General features: G+C 36.7%; 1 protein-coding gene across 1 annotated transcript in view; it reads left to right on the forward strand.

Moving 5' to 3' along the window:
* The window catches only part of map3k22 (mitogen-activated protein kinase kinase kinase 22), a 179,077-nt gene extending 170,968 nt beyond the window's left edge, over positions 1 to 8,109 (forward strand). The window contains exon 21 of the transcript XR_011352488.1: positions 8,008 to 8,109. The gene's annotated coding sequence lies outside the window, so the exon portion shown is untranslated. The remainder of the gene's footprint in view (positions 1 to 8,007) is intronic.
* The last annotated feature ends 11,814 nt before the right edge of the window (positions 8,110 to 19,923 follow it).

Below are 19,923 nucleotides of genomic sequence, written 5' to 3' on the forward strand. Positions count from 1 at the left end.
TACTCTCTGAGAAAAACAGTTTTTCCTCATCTCCATGTTAAATCTACTCCCCTGAATCTTGACGCCGTGTCCACTAGTTCTGGTCTCACCTACCAAAGAAAACAAATTTCTTTTCTCTATCTTACCTATCCCTTTCATAATTTTATGTTTCTATAAGTTCTCCTCTCATCTGAATTCAAGTGAGTATAATCCCAGGTGATTTAGGTTAACACCCTCAACTCTGGGATCAACCTGGTGAACCTCCTCTGGACTACCTCCAAGGCCAGTATATCCTTCCTCAAGTGTGGACACCAGAACTGCCCACAATACTCCAGGTGCAGCCTCACCAGTACCTTGTATCATTGCACCATGACCTTTCTGCTCTTGCATTCATTTCCTCTAGCGATGAAGGCCAACATTCCACTTGCCTTCTTAATAACCTGCTGAATCTGTAACCTAACTTTTTACGATTCATGCACAAGCACTCCCAAGTCCTTCTGCAGTACAGCATGCTGCAATTTTTTCCATTTAAATAATAATCTACTTTTCTATTTTTCCAACCAAAGTGGATGACCTCACTTTTAATAATCTGTCAGACCTTTGCCCACTCACCTAACTTAACTATATCCTTCTGTTGCCTCTCCACATTCCTCTGTACAATTTGATTTTCCACTCAATTTATTATCATCCACAAACTTGGTAATACTACACTCTTCCCCCTCATCCAAATCATTAATATAAATGGTGAACAACTGTGGGCCCAGCATGGATCCCTGTGGTACCCCACTTACCACTCTCTGCCAATCAGAAAAAAACACCCATTTATCCTAAATCTCTGCCTTCTGTCAGTTAAACAATCCTCAATCCATGCCAATATACTTGCCCAACTCCATTCATTCTTATTGATAAGTTTCTTGTGCAGCACCTTATCAAACACCTTCTGGAAATCCAAATATACATCAAGCTGTTCCCCTCTATCTACCGCACCCATTATATCCTCAAGGAACTCCAGTAATTTTGTCAAAGAAGACCAGCCCTTTCTGAATACATGCTGAGTCTGCTTGATTGAACCCATTCATACTAAATGTTTCGTAATTTCATCCTAATGACAGCTTCAAGCATTTTCCTGACCATGGACATTAAGGTAATTGGCCAATAGTTATCTGTCTTCTGCCTACATCCCTTTTTATAAAGTGGCATGACATTTGCAGTCTTCCAATCTGCCAAGACCTGTTCAGAATACAGAGAATTTTCATAAATTACTAGCAACTTTTCCAACCTATTGTGGAAACACAACATCTGCTCACTTGTCAGGAAGCCACAACAGTGACTGCACTTCCTGAGAAGACTGAAGCAGGCAAGGTTACTGACCAACATGATGTCAGCCTTGTATAGGAGCTCTATCGAGAGAGTCCTGGCCGGCTGCATTACAGTGTTAAAGTTGCATTAAAGTTGCTGCAGTGAAATAGATCGGAGATCCATCCACTGGACCATAATAGTGACAGAGAGGGTCACTGGAGTCTCCCTCCCTCCCATTGACATGTTCTACCATTGAGGAACCCTTCCACTCGGCACACAGCATCTTTCAACTACTCCCAGGCTGAGAAATAGCTTCTTCCCACTGGCAATGATGAAAAACGAAAAGAACTTCTCATGCTAACCATTCGAGACTCTCAAATTTACACAACAATTTTTATTTCTTTGTATGCATGAATACTTGTTTTGCTATATTGTTTGTCTATATGTGTGTTATGTCAGTTTGTTTGTCTGCTTGTTTTGTACCATGGCCGGAGAACACTAGTTCATTGGGTTGTACTTGTGCAATCAGATGTCAATAAACATGACTTGACATGGTATGATCCCAGAAGATTGGAAAAATCACCCCACTCTTCAAGAAGGGAGGGAGGCAGCTGATAGGAAATTATAGACCAGTTAGCTTAATGTCAGTGGTTGAGAAGATGTTGGGGTCAATTGTCAAGGATGAGGTTATGAGTACTTGGAAGCACATGACAAGATAGGCCAGAGCAGCATGGTTGCCTGAAAGGAAAATCTTGCTTGACAAACCTATTGGAATTATTTGAAGACCTGACAAGCTTGTTCAATAAAAGAGATGTAGTGGATGTTACATATTTGGATTTTCAGAAGGCATTTGACAAGATGCCACACATGAGGCTACTTAAGATAAGAGCCGATCTTACAAAAGGGAAACATACTAGCATGCGTAGAGCACTGGCTAACTGGCAGGTAACAGAGTCGAGATACAGGGATTGTAGCACTGCTAAAGTCAGAGCTGCTGAAATAAATGCTGTCCACACCAAGCCAGTAAACCAGTCACTGCCGTTTATTCAAACCACGCACGCTCCATTTTAGGGGAGGCGACAGGCTCATGGGAGTGATGTTATAATGCTACTGTAAGGCCTGGCCATTCCCTGGCAATGCGCTCCTGCAGTCTGGAACTTCTGTACGACGGGTGAAAGCCCCTATGCCCTGTCCCGCTGGCTGTTCACTACAGCGATTCGGCCTGTCGTGTGTGGGGTTGTTCTGCCCGCTACAGGATAATATTTTGTATGGTTGCAGGTTGCCAGTGGTGTTCTATAGGGTTTGCTGTTGGGAGCCACCTTGTTTTATATTGCATGTTAATGATTTGGATTATGGAATGAATGGCTTTATCACCAAGTTTTCAGATGACATAAAGGTAGGTGGAGGTGCATGTGGTTTTGAGGAAACATGAAGGGCGCAGATGACTTCGACTAGGAGAATGGACAGAAAAATGGCAAATGAAATACAATGTCGGAAAGGGTACAGTCATGCATTTTGGTAGAAAAGAATAAATGGGCAGACTATTTTCTTTTAAATGGGGAAAAAATTGAAAATATCCAATTGCATAGGGACCCAGGAGTACTCATGCAAAATAGCCTTAAGCTAAACTTACATATTGTGTCAGTGACGAAAAAGGCAAATGCAAAGCTGGCATTCATTGCAAGCAGGGATTTGATATTTAGGCTTTATAAAGGGACTAATGAGAGCTCACTTGGAGTATTATAGGTAGTTTTGGGTTCTCCATTTAAGAAAGAATATGCTCACATTGGAGAGGGTTCATAGGACCTTCACATTTCCAGAAATGCAAGGTTTATCACATCAGGAGCATTTATTAGGTCTGGTTTTATACTCATTGGAATTTAGGAGAAAAAGGAGGAATCTCATTGAAACATTTCAAATGGTGAAAGCATGGGCGGAAAGATGTCCCATTCTGTTTTTGTCTTATGTAAGGAACGAAAAGGCGGTATTGGGAGTTTGTATTCAAATGATAATACTGAGCAGAAATAAAACGATCAGAGATATATTCTACAAATTGGATGGAGTCACCTTTTTTTTTCCAGATGTATGCATTTGAAATTGTCTCTTTCCTTGGAGTGAAATATAATCAGGGTGGGAAATCATTTTTTTTTTATTGGTATGAGCATGTATATTTATTATCAACACATTTTTATCGCAAACATATCACTGGTTATACTTTTATCGGTAAATGTAATGGCTTGTGTTATTACTTTAATCTTTGAGTGGTATCACAATGTTTTCTTGAATAAATCATACTAAATATCATGGATTTTGTGAACTTGCACTAAATGTTGGAAGTCCCTGTGCCACATTCATTTTGTTGAGTGCCTCGGACTACTGCTGGTTTCTGGGGTCACTGATACTAATCTGTCATTGCAACTGGCATTGGGCCTTATCAGACATTACAGATTTTGCAGAAGCACATTTTAGAGATGGTCTCTCTGAGTTATCAATGATATTGACATCTTTGGTGTCTCTCACTAAAAGAATAATATAATCTAACAAGTGTCTATGTTTTTCCAACTAACACAAAAATGCTGGAGGAACTTGGCAGGTCATGTGGCATCCATGGAATTCAAAAGCCAGTCAACGTTTCAGGTCAGAGGCCTTCTTCAGGTGTGCCAAAGATTGGGCAAATGCCCAAATAATAAGGTAGCAGGGGAGGAGAAGGGTGAAGAGCACAGGCTTTCAGGTGATAGATACATGGCAATGGGAGGAGGAAGAATATAAAGGAGCTGGGTGGTGATAGTGGGAGGGGAAAGAGCTGAGAAAGATGCTCTGTGATAGGAGGAATGGAAGTGAATAGGGTGGGCATCTGAAAGAAAAGGTGTGGGTGATCAGCAGGCAAAAGTGAAGGAAAGGAAAGGAGTCAGAGGGATGAGGGAAAGCAAGTAGGGGATAGAGGGGAGGGGTTAAATAAGGAGCTCCAAATATTTTGTGAAGAGAAGGACCTCGTTGGAGTTAACATTCCCTTCTCCTTTCTTGACAATCTCATTTAACGTTATTTAACAACCTGGCTTTGTAGTCATTCAGGTCTATCTGCTTTCTCCCTTTGGGAAAGATTGGGATTTTATTCAAGTTGGACTAGAAGTCCTCCTTGACTTCATCCAAAGTTTCCTGGGTTTGGATGTAAGCATTGATAGTTCTGTTGGATAGATCCCAAAAAAGTATAAAGAAATCAGAGATGATGATACAAATTGGGGCCTTGATGAAGGATTTAAATTTGGTGGATATTTGGAGAAGGGTTAACCCTACAGAGAAGGAATTTTCTTTTTATTCGTCTCGACATGATTTATTTTCTAGAATAGATTTTTTTTAGTATTGGCACATTTACAAGGAAGGTTATCACAAGCAGAATATAAAAGCAGGGTTATAGCAGATCATTCTTTTTTTTTCTGATGTAAGTTCAGAAGTGGTATCTTATAGATGCAGATTTAACACAATGTTGTTGAAAAAAACAAACTTTGTTACTTTTTTTTAAAGAACAGATTACTTTTTTTGTCTGAAAATGTTAATTCAGTAAAAAGTCATTTTGTGTTATGGGATGCATTAAAAGCTTAATTAAGAGGACAGATTATTAGTTATACCACTAAAATTAAGAAGCAGTATATGGCAGAAAGTTTTGAATTAGAAAAGTAAATTGATGAATTGGAGAAGGAATTTCAGAAGGAAGTGACAGAAGATAAATAAAAGTGGCTTTGATTAACTTGAAATTGCATTATAATACTTATCAGAATTATCAATTTGAATGTTTAATTAATCAATCTAAGCAGTGTTATTATGAGTTGGGTGAGAGGGCACATAAGGTATTTGCATGGCAGTTAAAGAAGGAACAGGTTTCACGGATTATTAATGCTGTAAAAAAGAATTCAACAGTTACCTATAAACCTCAGGAAATTAATGATCAGTTTTATTCATTTTATAAAAAAATATTTACTTCTGAGGGGAAACAGGATAGTGGTTCTATTGATTCTTATTTATCTAAGTAAACATTATCAGCATTAAAAGAAGAGGATGTTATGGATTTGGAAGCTCCATTTACAGAATTAGAGATTAAGGCGGCTATGCTGGAAATGCCCAATGGGAAGTCACCAGGTGATGATGGGCTTTTGGTGGAATTTTATAAAACTTTTTATGAAGATTTATCTTCGGTGTTTGGGAAGGTATTACAACAAGTGCTGAACAGTATGAGTTACCAGAATCTTGCTCTAGTGCTTTAGTTACTGTAATCCTGAAAAAAATAGAGACCTATTGAAAGTGTCTTCATATAGACCTATTTCTTTATTGAATGCTGATTAGAAAATAATAGCAAATATGTTAGCAAATCAACTTGCTAAGAATTTACCTAAATTGATACATGTTGATCAAATGGATTTTATTAAAAATAGAAATGCTGCAGATAATATTCTTTGATTGATTAGTTTTGTCAATGCATATCAACAGTTGCGCTTGATGAGGAAAAAGCCTTTGATAGGGTCGAATGGGATTTTTTATTTAAAGTATTGGAGAAGTTTAAATTTGGCCCTTTTTTTGTTGTTGGGTTAAAGCTTTATATACAAACCTGACTGCTAGGGTGGTGACAAATGGTGAAGTTTCATCATCATTTAAATTGACACATTAAACTTGATAAGGTTATCCATTGTCACCAGATCTGTTTTCATTGGCTATTGAACCATCAGCTCGAACAATAAGGCAGAATGAACAAATAAGAGGGATGAGAGTTATGGATGAAGAGAAGAAGATTAATTTGTTTGCAGATGATATTTTGATATATTTAACAAACCCAGAACAATCATTCCCACATTTATGGGAATATTTATTACAATATGGAACATTATCTGGACATAAATTTAACTGGGATAAGAGTGAAATTTTACCAGTCAGAGTATAAAAATATTATAAAACTGAAATGGTCTGATAGAATTAAATATTCAGGAATAATTGTAAATACTGAGTATCAATCTTTATACAAGTTAAATTATGTTCCATTGTTAAAAAATATTAAAGCAGATTTGATTAAGTGGAAAGATCTTCCGTTAACTTTAATTGGTTGAGTTAATTGTATTAAGATGAATATTTTTCCTCGTATTCAATATTTATTTCAATCAATTCCATGTTCTATTTCAAAAAGTTTATTTCAGGATTTAAATAAAGTTACAAGAGAATTATTATGGAAAGGTAAACTACCACGGGTAGCATTAAATAAACTTACTTGGAACTATGCACTAGGTGGGCTTCAATTACCTCATTTTCAAAATTATTATGAAGCAGCCCAGTTGAAATTTATTAGTAGATTGATGGATTTGGACCAGTCCCTGAGTTGGGCTAAAGTTGAGGTGGCCTGTATTTCTGAAGTCAAGGTGCATCAATTTATATTTTGATGGAATATAAATTTGTTGAGGGAATATAATATGCTGATATTAAAACATTTATTAAAATTATGGATTAAAAAATAAGATTTTAGGATCAAAAGGTAAATTGTCAATTTTAATTCCATTATATAATAATCAGCTTATTTCTTTTTCAATGTTTAATAGTCATTTAAAGAGTTGGGATTCTAAGGGTATAGAAACATTGCAGGATTGTTTGGTAGAAGGACAATTTCTTTCTTTCAATCAATTGAAAGAGCGCTTTGATATTGCTGAAAATTCTTTATTTGTTTATTATCAACTTCAATCTTTGGTGAAATATATGTATGGTAGAGAGATGATTTTACCTGCATTGATGGCATTCGAATCTTTGATTTCTTCTATACCAAAAAGGGGTTATATTTCTGTTATGTGCCATTTATTACAAGACAATATGGAGAAGTCGGAATGGGAGAAATCTAAGCTTAAATGGGAAAATGATTTAGCTTTTGTTTTTCCTGAAGAATATTGGGTGGATATGTGTCATGATAATGTAACTAAATTGATGAATGTGCGGGATGGAATGGTTAATTATAATTTTCTATATCAGTTGTATTTAACACCAGAGAAATTGAAAAAATATGGTTTTAGTAATTCGGATTCTTGTTTTAGATGTGGTCTATGTATTGAAACTTTTTTTTTAACATGCTGTTTGGTCTTGTGTGCATATACAACCATTCTGGGATGAAATTAAGTTCATTTTGGAAAAATTATATAATTTGAAATTACTATTAGATCCATCTATTTTTTTAATGAGTTATATGATTCCCTTAAGGGGATTAGGTTTGGATAAATTTCAAATTGCATTTATATATTTAGCATTGTCTGTAGCTTGAAAATGTGTAGCAAGTACATGGAAATATAGTGATTAATATAATGTGATGGCATAATGAATTGAAAGCTTGTATTGTTATGGAAAAAAATACATAATTTACATGACAATTATTCTTTTTTTGTATATGCATTTAGATATATTTTGATTTATTATATGCATTTAGTTTCTGTTTATATAATTTTAGCTCTCCTTAAGAGAGTTGGCTGATGGGGTGGGAGGGGGACTTGATTTTTTTTAATTTAATTTTTTAAAATATATATTCATATAAAATTTTCTTTATGGAATGTATTTTGTATTACTATTAATGATTCTTCAAATAAATAAAGTTAAAAAAAAGATAGTTCTGTTCTGTTGTGGCTGATGTCGCTAAGATGGTAGAGTAATGCATTCCTTATGGTGAGGCCAATATTATGTAGTCAACATTCCTCTACTTGTTTACTCCTGCAGAATCACGTTCCCTTACTACCTTGCCTTTAAACAGGCTATCCTCTTCTGAATAAGGCCAAAGAGACTGCAGGTGCCCAAAATGGAACATTGGAAAAACTGGGTGAATCAGTCAGCATCTGTGGAGGCAAGTGGTTCTGTGGGAAGGGGATTATCGATTTCACCACCATGGCTCATGCACAACACACACCAATCCCAATCTCATCCGGTACCTTTAGGTCAGCACATGTCTCCACCTACAAGATATGCTCTTCATAACCTGTCTCATCCAGGTAGGAGAGCTTATTATCAATTTTATTACAGAACAGTTTACCTGGCCTCACGATAAAATAGTGGTATGTTGCATTATGGGCAAGAATCTGCTGGCCGCATCAACACACCAGTCTCCAGACACACGAAATTTGGGGCAATATGCAGGAGTAGTAGCGTATATGTGCAGGTCAGAAGCTGGGGTTGGGGGCAGGGGGTGGTGTGTACACTATGATGGACTGTGGACACAGGAGGAAGATGAGATTAAGAGTATTGAGATTACCTGTGTGGTGGACAGTCAATGATCAAAGGTCAGGGGGGTTTGGCTGGGTGGTGCTTGATGGGATGAAGAAGGAACTGTAGTGGCTGAGAAGAATAAAGAAAAAGTTGACTCTATTTTGTACTGAAGAATGAGTGAATGTGTTCTTTTGACTGTGTGTATACTGGGTAATGTAGAGCTGCTACATGGTTCAAATCAATGTTCCCATACATGTTGATTGACTTGCTGAGTTCTTCCAGAGTTCTCTTGCTGTTCTTCTCCTGCTTAATGTATCTTACTCAGGGCAGTGTCAAAGCATCTGAGTTCCTGAGCTATGGAGAGCAGAGTAGTGGAGTAGGATTTTCAATGAGTGTCTTGACATTCCAGGCTCCAAACTGTGCAGTGGAGCATCCTGTATGTAGTTTTTCTTAAAGGAAATTAAATGTTGCACACTTTACGGAGAGAAAATTTGTGGCATGACAAGGGTGCCCAAGAGAGGCTGGGTCTACTATTTGTGTATTAATGCTCATCCAGAGACGAAAGTTGGTTGTGACAAAGCAATGGATTGGGAATGGGATTGGGTGTGTGTCTGGAGCCATGAATATGAAGTGAGTGAGTGGATTCATGAATGAAAAAATATATTTTGCTTGGTGCTTAGCCTGAGATGGGGGTCAGGAACATGCTTCATGTGCGGCTTGAGCCAGAGACCAAAAATAGGCTCAGGTTTGCAGATGGTCTCTGAGCTGGAGACTGGAGAATGAGTGGAAGAGCAGGTGAAGGGGCTGAGAAGCGAGGATGGAGGCAGTGGGCAAAGGGTTAAGTGCTTAAGCTTGTATACTACTGTGGTAGTATACAAGTAAGTGAGCATGTGTCATCTTGTGCCAATACAAATGCACACCTATGTATGATGCTTTCAGGCAATTTACTGAGAAAAATGTGTGTGAGATCAGGAAAAATTAGGCTGTTGTGGAGTAGGTTTACAGATGTTGGCACAACATAGTGGGATGAAGGGCCTGTACTGTGGTTTAATGTTCTATGTTCTATATTTTTTTCAAATAAAAATTTGTATTCAGGTATCGGCACTTAAAAATTCAAAGGAATATTTCCTCAGCATTAATTACAAAGGGAAGATAATTATTCTTGTATTGCAAGGATTCAGAATGGTTTTTACTGAATGGTTTTAAAGAAAGAAGAAATTGACTAATTAATTTCTGAGAATACATTCAATTGGGAACAGCGGAATAAATTGTGTCACTTGATAATTTATTGCTGCAGATAATTTAGCGCTTAATTTTCTAAAAATGAGAGATAGACAAATGCTATGAAGCAAATTCAAATCACCGTGAATAGTTAATCAGGAATGGAAAGATGAAGTCTACATTACTTTATGACCAGCCATACTGATAAAGTTGATTTTAATTTCACATAGCTGTCCCAGATTGAAAGGTTGGGGATGGACAGTAGGGAGAAAGTGATTAATGTGCTCTTTATTTTAAAAAAACAACTTGTTATCTCCTGCCCTACATAACTTTTCCTTGCTTCCTTGGCATTGAAGTGACCAGGATAATTACAGAAAAGAAAGTAGGATCCTTTTTCAAAATATGCAGACCTATTCCCAATGAACCCTTGTTCCTATGTGTTCATCTTCCACTCCATTCCAAGCAGGGTGCATTCAACCAGGCAGCACAAAGTTATTACCCATTAATTTTTTTTATTAAAAAGGTTCAATTGTTTTTATTTGCATGTAGTTATTTGGACATAGCACTGTTTTTTTTTTAAAACTTTTAGTTGGATGCTAATTATATTTCATTAGTTTTGTATTTTACTTGGCACAATTACAATAAAGGTGAATCTAATTTAAGCTCATTGTTCTCTGAACAACCAAAATGCTAGTCAATTTCTGTTGGCTACTTACCATGGAGACCATGATGAAGGTAGAAGATCATTATAGATAATATTTGGCTTTTTAACAATTGTAAAATAAATGATTAATAAACATCAATTTAAGTATTGCCTTTTTACTAAGTTGGCATTGTTTCTGGTCTTCTGACTGGACATCTGATAATCGATTTTGTTGGAAAAAAACTGGTGACCAGTGTACTTTAAATCATTTTAATTTTATTTGATTCCATTTGCGTATATTTCATGTTTTCTTTCCAAATTATGCTTTAATGTTTGCTTGGGAGACGTTAGGTTGAGGAGAACAATCCTAGTTTCCTGGTTGACATTGATTTAATTGCTTAGAACGGAGGAAATGTGTTCTGGGGCTCCCTTGAACTCCTGTTGTTTTTTAAAAAAATTATTATTACATTAAACAAATTACAATTAATCTTTCAGGTAGGCTAAGTAGAAAGATGCGCACAAAGGTTGCTAGGTATGCAATTTGAAAAACATGTCATGCATGAAGCATTTTTAACTATTGGATTATATCCAAATTCAACACCATTCTTTCTCCATACATTATTTTACTCTTATTGGTGATATGATTTTGGATTAGTTCTGCAGCATTCAGATCTGGATTAAAGATTCTTGGCCTATTCCATATTCCCATTCACATCCTTCTTCATTCAATTTCTGGATCCAAATGGGGAATATATATATTTATATTTAAATATTTATATTTTATATTTTTTATTTAGACATGACAACAGGCTATTTTGGCCCATGAATTTGTACACACCAATTTACACCAAATTAACCTACACCCCTGGTTTGTTTTGAAGGGTGGGAGGAAACCGTAGCCCTCGGGGAAAATCCACACAGACACGGCGAGAACATACAAATTCCTTACAGACAGCATGGATTAGAACCCTAGTCCCAATTGCTGGTGCTGTAAAGGCGTTGAACTAACTGCTACGCCAACCGTGCTGTATTTAATGTGTAATGTGTAATGCGTAATGATCTGAGTTCCAAGAATTGTATTAATAACAAAACGAATCATGAGATGATATACTTAAATCATCTTGCTCAGTTTTAAGTTCGTGTTTATAGTCATAGGCACTAAGGTTGTGACAGAATATAGGTATGTTTTTGGAGATAAATTGGTGCAGGGTTTTTAGTGCAGGTCACATAAAACACTTTAAAACAGATCTTATTTAAAATACTAGAGCTCTGCTAATGCTAGACATATCAGCCCCAGAACCTTTGCAGAAGCTTTGGAGAGTGCCCAAGAGACTTCACTAATTGATTGTTGTTTACAAAAAAGACAAAAAGAACTTGTCAGAGCTGCATTCTGTCTGGAGTGGAACTTGCTGTTCTAGGAAGGTCGTGTGGTTTTGCAAGCAGAGAGAGTCAAACAGGCTTTCTCTCTGAGAGATAGAGAAAGAGATCAGTTCTACAGTTTTACAGTCAACAGCATCAACTGGGACTGGAACAGGACAAGCTGGCAAGCTTGTAGAAAACCCCATCTGGTCAAGGCCCTTGTGGTTTATGGAAGAGGAGAGGACTGACTGTCTAATGTTTCACTTGGAATAAGCAAAACAAGAATGAACTCAGTGGTGACCTGAAAGAAAGAGGTTATCATCTGGAGAACCCTGATGGGGCAAGTTTCTGGAGTGGCTGATTATAAAGGAATCCATTGTGGCTGTCCTGGAACAACAAATCTCTCTTTGAAAACTGACAAGAACTTTCTTGAGTGGTAACCATTTGGAGAGTGCCCAAGAGACTTCACTAATGGATTGTTGTTTACAAAAAGGCACGCACCAAAGCTTGGTGAACTTTATAAATGTTAAATTCTGTGTACAGTTTAAGAATTGCCTGATACCAGTGAACTTGAAGGAATGAGAAGTGAGAATTGACTGAGAATCAAAGAACTTTTATGAACTTACATTACCTTACATACACGTGCGCTTAGAATTAGAAGGGGGTTGAGTTAGGTTAATTAAGTCAATAGTGATAAGTTAAAGTGTGATTCTGTTTTCATGTTTAAAGATAATTAAAAGCAACTTTTGTTTAAGTAACCATTTGTCTTGGTGAATATCGATTGCTGCTGGGTTTTGGGGTCCTCTGGGCTCATAACAAGGTAAAGTGAGAATTTTTTAATGAGCAGTCTAACTTGACAACCCATAAAAAGTACAGCAAATAAGATACAGTAGAGAAATACAAAGTTACAGAGAGAGGTCAATTGATACAGAGCAAAGGTAATGTAATTTTACAAGTGTTGCAGAGGTCACTTGCATTTTGTTTTTACTGTTACAATAAATTTTAATCAGAAGACAAGCGCTGCATCAGACCTGGAAATAATTCCAACTTTACAGCTAACAATTAGAAAATCTACAATTTCAATACTTATTATCCAGTTAATTTATTACAACTTTGTTCTTATTCTTCACTTCCCCCCCCCCCCCTCACTCCCCTGCCCCTCTTATAAAGTTCTTACCCTTGTAGGTAAGAGTATTTTTGCAGTTTGTATGGTTCAATATGTGCAAACCCAGATCTGGTTGAAAGCCTTGATCTACATAAGAGCATTTGCAGTCTGGCTGAGTTTTGAAACATTTATATTTATAGATTAATTATTTTTTATTAAAATTTTTGGATTCTGTGGGTTTGCAAAACATTCAAGATTAACATTAGCTTGTTATTTATAACTAATAAAATGCTTCTGAAATATAGTGTCATAAAATCCTACAACAGAGAAACAGGCCATTCATAACATAACATAACAATTTACAGCACGGAAACAGGCCATTAGGCCCTTCTAGTCCACACCAAACCAAACATCCCTCTCTAGTCCCACCTCCCTGCACAATCTTCTTCTCATCCATATACCTGTCCAACCTTTTCTTTAGTATCATCTATGCCAAGTATCATCTATGATGACCATAAAGCTGTCCATATACCACAGTTCTGCACAGTCCTTCAACTCAGATGCCCATGTTGACCAGAATGCCAAAATAAACCAATTCCATTTACCTGTGTATGACCTATAATTCCCTACCTGGTCCTGTATCTGCCTAATGACTCTTAAATGTTGCTATCATATCAGCTTGGATTATGGACCACAGTCTTAAAATCACAAAAATAGGTTATATCTAAAAAACAGTACATGATAGGAAAGTTTTAAAGCAATGTTCATGATCAACAGTCCAAAATCCACAAAATACCCCCAAAAGTGTTCAGGAGGAAAAATCTTCATTGTCCAGTGTAGTCTTCAATTATTTTAATTGCTCATTGAGATATTTCCTAAATGTTTTCAGTGATACAGCTTCAACCAGTCTCTCAAGAAGTTAGCCCCCCTAAGTCTCTTCCCTATTCTAAATCTCTCTTCTCAAGGTTTAGCTACCTCTGATATGAGCATTTTTTTCTGCAATCTGTTTATACCTCTCTTATTATAGCCCAATCATGTCCTTTCCAAACCCTGTCTGCTTTAGATCTTGTTTCACTCCTCATAAATGAATGACTCCATCTCTGGAAAATGCAGGTTAGTTTCCTCTGAACCTCTGGAGAAATATTATATTCTTCTTAGTACAGTGACCAAAACTGATTCCACATTCCAGCTGGGGTGGTTATGCTCCAACCTTATAATATCGAGATTTTATAAATTTGAACCAGATATATGGCAGATAATCAAATGAAGCAGCACCAATATTAGAAATAGTTTTCCCATTGTGTTCAGCTCATAGATAGCACTCAGCTGTGACAGAGCATAAATGCTACATGTCCAATCCATGTCAAAGTTGTTGGAATTTTCTCATTTTCAGAATAAGTTGATGAAGCCCAGTACATCCTATTGATGTAGCTCTTGAAAATATCAAGCACAACAGTTTAAGTAGCTAGACTGGTATGGTAGCATATCACTTATAGGATATTTTGCCTCCTATCCTGAACAGATGTGGCCAAATACCCAAAGGTCTGCTACTTTTGAAACCAGTTGTAAAAACATGGTATTTTGCTTTGAAGCTTCATGGAAAATAACCTCAATTTGTTAAGTGCTTAGATTCACACAGAAAGTAATTAAGAAGGGGAATGCTCTCTAGTTCTTTGTCCTCTGTAGCATTCCCTCTTTATCTTGTTTCTGAATCAAATTTAATTATTTTCAGTAAAGCTTAAAAACAAGAGAAAACCTTATTCGTATATGAAATTAAGAAGGGATTTAAAACTAGTTTACACAGGAATCTTCACTCTGGTGCACTCCTCATTCCCTCACATTTCCCTTCTTTATAATCTGTAGAGACTAGGCAGCTGGTTATAGACTTCTAGAAGAGGAGCAGATCTCATTCCCTGACCTGTATCTATGGTGCTGATGTGGAGATAGAAGGTACCTCGAAGTCCTGAGGTGGAAATTTCACCTTGACTTTTTTTTGATCCCCTGAAACCTGTTGTGAATGTAGCTTGGGTCCATCACACTTACTCCCTCCATTCGATTGACTGTACCTATAACTCCTGCTGCTTTGGAAAGGCAACTGGCATATTAAAAGATTCATCCCACCTCAGCCACATTCTTTTCACCCATCCATCAGGAAGAAAATTCACAAGTATGAAATCAGGCACCACCAGATTCAAGGACAGTATCTTTCCAGCTGTTATCAGACTCCTCAATGAACCTCAATGTAGTAAAATTATGCTGCCTTTCTGCTGAACAAACCTCTCTGTGACTCTATACTTTTGTATTGTGTCTTATATTTTCTATACTATGAAGGAGATGTTTAACTGGCTCCTTGCAAAATAATGTTATAATTGCATCTTAGTACATGAAACATTAAACAAATTAGAAAAGAGACAGTAAGTGCTAGAATCTGGAACAAAAAGTACTGAACATTGGAAGAACTCAATGGTTCAAGTAGCATCTTGGAAGGCAGCAAATGCAAGTTGACATTTTGGGTCAAGATCATTCATCAAGTCTGAAAAGGAGGAGGAAAGTTGCAGTGTAAAGCAATCCGAGGGGTGGATGGAAAAAAGGTTGGTAGGTGATGTGTGTAACTAGATGTGGAGGCGATAATGGGCTGATGGAATCAGGTGGGAAGATGGGGAAGGAGTGTGTGGATGATTTAAATTTGAAAAACTCACTGTTCAGAATATTGGGGTGTAAGCTACCCAAGTGGAATATGAGATGTTGTTCTCCCAATTTGCATCCTTCCCCCACCTGAATCCACCTTCCCTCATCCCCTCCCCATCTAATTTCACGTATCACTCTCTCATCCTGCTGTCGACAGCATTTTTTTCTTTTTCCTGTTAGCTATAGTCTGTAGGCTTTAACACCTAAATGGAACAAATTAATTGCTATCTCATGATTTAACTTATTTTTCTAATCTTATATATACGGTAAGACCCTCGGTATCCAGAATTCAAACAACCAGCAGTCTCAAGCAATCCGCAGTAAAATAAAAAAAAAGAATAAAATAAAAGGTAAAAGATACACAAGTTTAAAATTGTAAAAGTAAATGTTCTTTGAAGTAACACCTAAACCTTTGGTGAAGATGGGAGCAAATATTCAATCAGCAGAGTGCCTTCATCGTGCTTTGCTCATAGCAGCTGTTTGAATAAAGTTGTGTTTGAATGAAATGATGTGGCTCAGAATGAAGAGCTGGTTGATGCCACTCACCTTTGGGGTGATTCTCTTAAAGTGCTTAGTAATATTCCCCCCATCAGATGCTTTATTTGTAAACTTGGCTGGGGGTGGGGGGGGGGATTAATTATCTACAATGTTATTATTCATCTTTTGGGTGGCTCTGTGGAAGGAGAAGAAGAATTAAATGAATGAATGTGTGTGAAAATTAAGTAAAATGCATATTGTTGCAGCTCAAAAGAGAGTTGTGATTTAAGTAAGTTTTGAGCCATGGATTTATTACTTTTGATAGGATGCAGATGAGAAAGAAATCAAAACAGATAGATTGACAAATTGATTGTTTTATTTGAGATTATGGTTATTGAATGTCTGAGTTAATGTTCCTTTCTCTTCCACTTGATCATACACTTGTCCATCTTTCTTCTACCAGGACCTTTTCTCCACATTGCAATTATTCATTCTGCTCTATGATGAGGCATGACAAGTTGTAATTGTAACCCAACAATCAGCCCTTTATATTCTTCATCACATTGGTTGTGACACCAAGCAGTTATCAAACTGAGCTCTTTTAAAGCAAAAAAAACCCCACATTCATACATGCTATCGTTGGCAGCGGATGTCTGCCTAAGGGGAGTGTACAAACAAAACACAGTGCAGCAAACAATGGAAACAATGCAAACCAAAATCAAGAGGCGCATTGACAGCTCAATTCATTTATTTCCATTGCACTTTTCATGGATGTTTAAACCTTTTGTTCAAAAATTCTAAAGGATGTTTCTGACTAGACATTAAAAGAGAACAAGCTAATATGCCAGGCAAAGTATCTTTCTAAATGTTTTCTCAATGAAAAGCACACAATGCTGTGAAGTTGCCTACAGGGCATTTACCATTTTCAGACTGTAAACAGCACAGTGACAAAGGTTGAAATGTCATTTAAAGGATGAAAGAGCAAAGTCAAACCGCCGGAGAATCAAAATGGGTTAAGCAGAGTGATGGTCAACGAATCAGGTCAAGATTTTGCATTTGTTTAAAGAGGTGAGAGGGAGGTGTGAAGCAGGAGCTGGCACGTGAGCAGGATTTGTACAAATTAATTATACTCCCTTGTCAGGGAAGATAGAGAAGGATTTGCAGAAAACAATGCAAACCAAATCAAGAGGTGCATTGACAGCTCAATTCATTTATTTCCATTGCACTTTTCATGGATGTCTAAATCTTTTGTTCAAAAAAATCTAAAGGAGGTTATTTTAGTGGGAAGGGTTAACTGTGTTAAAATGAAAGTGATGCCAAGATTACAATATCTTTTCCAATCGCTGCTTATTTCTTTGCTGAAAAAAAAATCTTCAAATTATTAAATAATTGTATTACACAATTCTTATGGAATAATAAGGTGCTGTGAATTTTGCTGTAAATAATAATGTGGGGTTATAGGATCAGAGGACTTAGGCTATTGGAATTTAGGAAGTATCATTTGTCAACACAAGCCAGATTTCTTTCATCTTTCTTTGAGAAAGGCAAGGCCCCCCCCCCTCAACTTCTTGGATTCAAATTGGATTATACTCAATGAAAGAAGTGGCAGTGAAGGATTTTATCTATAAGTGGAGTCAATAACAAAGTAGATGGATAATTCTATATTAAAACATCGATTAGAGTATGGCAATGAATCAATGAGTGTATTGGGAAAAAAGGAATATTAAACTCCTGGTATGACAAAGGAGTTTAACTTTGCTGATAACACTAAGGTAGGAGGTGTTGCAGGCGGCAAGGAAGATTTTCAAAGCTTGCAGAGGATTTCGACCAACCGGGAGAATGGGCCCAAAAATGGCAGATAGAGTTTAATGCAGACACGTGTTCTGTACTATGTGAAGTTCATACATTGAAGACTGCTATGCTGAGCAGATTCTTCTGTCTTTTAATCAACAAAAGCAGAAATATCGAATAGCTAATAGGACTTCCTTCTGTTTTCTCCAGTTAAGACCATTCCTGAGAGAAAGATGGAGACCAAAGTTGGTCACACCTGAAATTAGTGAAATTGAATGAGCGATCTGGCTTTGGAATACACTTAAATTCAGAACAAAAATGTACTACACTCTCCAGAGTGAAACCAGGTTCACAGAGGTTGAGAGAGAGATGGGAATTGCACTTATGTGTTGTAATACCAGAAAGTTGCTAGTCTGACTGGTGTTTGGATAGTATGACATCGATTATCAATGCAAAATATGGACTGGTTCAGAATAACTTCCTACACCAACTATATCTTACAGAAGCTACATAGATCAAAATCTGAAATATCGAGATGTGCTTAAGATGTGGGATTGAAATAGGACCGTTTTTACATGCGACTTGGTTGTGTGTGAAGGATATTGCTGAAATATTAACAAGGATAACAGGAGTGGCCTTCACAGGTGAACTGGAGCTTTATCTCTTGGGTATTTTTATTGAAATAATTAATAATTTAGTAAATTCCAAATTTCTTTTGTCAAAATAGGCAAAAAAAATGTATGCAATTACTTGAAAGTCTAACCCTCCCTTACTCATGTTACGATGCACTGCGGAAATGAATAGCAGAATACCTATAAAAATCATTATATATAATTTAAAGAACAAATATGACACATCTGTTAAGATATGGCAGCCATTTCTGGACCATATAGGGGCCCAATTACAATAAAAGTAGAAGAATAATAAGAGGTGTGGTTATAGTATAAACAATGTGACTAACCAATATAGATTTTTTAAATGATTAATATAGGTGTGAACTCTGACAGTGTGTGGATTTATATTTGTGGAAGGGGTTGGGGGGGGGGGGGTTCCATGTTTATATTTGTATGAAAAAGTTTAATATTAAGATTTTTTAAAATATATTTATTAAAAATCAAAATAAAATATTCCAAAAAAAAGCCAAATGTTGTGATAGTAAGACATTTTAACTTTCCACAGATTGACTGGGATTCCCATACTGTAAAAGGGCTGGATTGATTGGAGTTTGTCAAATGTGTTCAGGAAATATTTCTATATCAATAACTGGAGGTACCAAGGAGAGAGGATGCAATATTTGATCTCCTATTAAGGAACCAGACAGGTCTGGTGATGGATGTGTGTGTGGGTGAGCATTTTGGATCCAATGACCATAACATCATTAGCTTCAAGTTGATTACAGAAAAGAATAAGCCTGGTCCTCATGTTGGCATTCTGAATTGGAGCAAGGCAAATTTTGTAGAAATGAGAAAGGATCTCGGAAGAGTGGTTTGGGATATGTTTTTTTTTCTGGCAAGGATCTGTTCAGTAAGTGGAAGGCCTTCAACGGTGAAATTTTGAGAGTGTAAAGTTTACATGTTCCTGTTAAGATTAAAGGCAAAGTTAACAGGCATAGGGAACCTTGATTATCAAGAGATATTGGCGATCTGGTTAAGAAGAAGAGGAAAGAGTAGAGCAAGTATAGGCAACAAGGAGATAATGAGGTACCTTAAGAGAACAGAAAAGGCAAGAAAATATTCAAGAAAGAAATCAGGAAATCAAAAAGAAGACGAGGTTGCTCTGGCAGATAATGTGAAGGTAAATGTGAAGGGTTTATTTAAGTATATTAAATGATAGTAAGAGGAAAAATTGATTCCCTCCAGGATCAGTGTAGTCAACTATGTGGAGCCTCACAAAATGGAGACAATATTAAACAGTTTTTGTACCAGTATTTACTCAGGAAACTGGCATAGGAAGGAAGGGAAACTAACAGAAGGGTCATGGAACATATGGAGATTAAGGATGAGGAGATGCTTGCTGCCTTACAGTGAAAAAAAGGCTCCAAAATTAAACCAGGTAATTATAGGCTGGTGAGCCTGACATCAATAGTAAGTAAATTATTGGAAGTAGTTCTGAGAGATAGAATATATAGGTATTTGGACTGTCATGAGCT

The sequence above is a fragment of the Narcine bancroftii genome, chromosome 2 (genome assembly GCF_036971445.1).
Source record: "Narcine bancroftii isolate sNarBan1 chromosome 2, sNarBan1.hap1, whole genome shotgun sequence".
In the NCBI taxonomy this organism is placed as follows: domain Eukaryota; kingdom Metazoa; phylum Chordata; class Chondrichthyes; order Torpediniformes; family Narcinidae; genus Narcine; species Narcine bancroftii.